Source organism: Aplysia californica, unplaced genomic scaffold (genome assembly GCF_000002075.1).
Source record: "Aplysia californica isolate F4 #8 unplaced genomic scaffold, AplCal3.0 scaffold00615, whole genome shotgun sequence".
Classification (NCBI taxonomy): Eukaryota; Metazoa; Mollusca; class Gastropoda; order Aplysiida; family Aplysiidae; genus Aplysia; species Aplysia californica.
The window spans coordinates 18,523-19,684 of record NW_004797885.1 but is presented as its reverse complement, the minus strand read 5'-3'; positions in this window follow the sequence as shown (position 1 = coordinate 19,684).

Genomic DNA, 1,162 nt, shown 5'->3' with positions numbered 1-1,162 from the left:
TCCCCCCCCCCCCCCTCCCTTTGGGAATGGCCTAAAGACACTTCAGTCAGTAGCACCGCCCCAGGGGGTTGATAGATGTTTGATAGGAAAGGAGGAGCAAACCACAGCAGAGTACCTGCAACCGCCCACACTCCGAGGTAGCGGCTCTCAGCGCAAGAACCTTACAACAAACAAAAATAATGATGATGATGATAATAATAATAAATAGCGTTTGTATAGAGCATATCCCCGCTCGACAGCAAGCTCTTTGCGCTTTACACTATATTATTATTATTATTATAATTATTCTCCCAGCAGACCATAGAACACCCAGAAACGCTCTCAGCTTCCCAGGAAGCATATACAGTGCAAGCAGCTGATTAAGCGATCAAACACTAACTAACTGACAAAATCTTTCACTGTCTATTGCTAGATACCCGTTCCCACCAGGGTGAAGTGGGGAAAACTCGGGTAAAGTGTCTTTCCCAAGGACACAGCGTCGATCCCACTGACCTAAAAATATATATTTTTAGGTCAGTGGTCGGGCCCTAACGGAATTCGAACACACGACCTTACGATCGCAAGTCTGAGAGCCTAACCACTCGGCCACCTCACGGTAGCATAACCCTCCTTGGCTCAGACTGGGCGACAACTCGAGACTCGTACACGAAACAACAATCAGCGGAAGCGTCACTGCCGCAGTCAACGAACCAGACTCGAGGGCACTCGGGCCCGCTACAGAGAGGCTGGGGTACTAGAGGCTGGGGTACTAGAGGCTGGGGTACTAGAGGCGGGTACCGAGGTTCAAGACCCCTCTGTTTTCCTCTCCTCGAGAGTGCTAAACAACACTATTTTCACAGAGGTCGCACAATCAACCGTTGAGGACCCACCGATAAAAGAAAAACAAAAACAAAAACAGGTGGAGCAGATTCAGAGCTATGCGACATTATTGTCCTATACGTTTTGTACTTTCCAAATGACACAGATACAGGTACAAAGTCTTTGTGTGTGTGTATCTGTGTGTCTTGAGGAACAAAAAATAGAAAGACTGTGGCGTGAGTGTGTACGTGTGTGTGTGTGCATGTGTGTGTATGAGAGAGAGAGAGAGAGAGAGAGAGAGAGAGAGAGAGAGAGAGAGAGAGAGAGAGAGAGAGAGAGAGAGAGAGAGAGAGAGAGAGAGAGA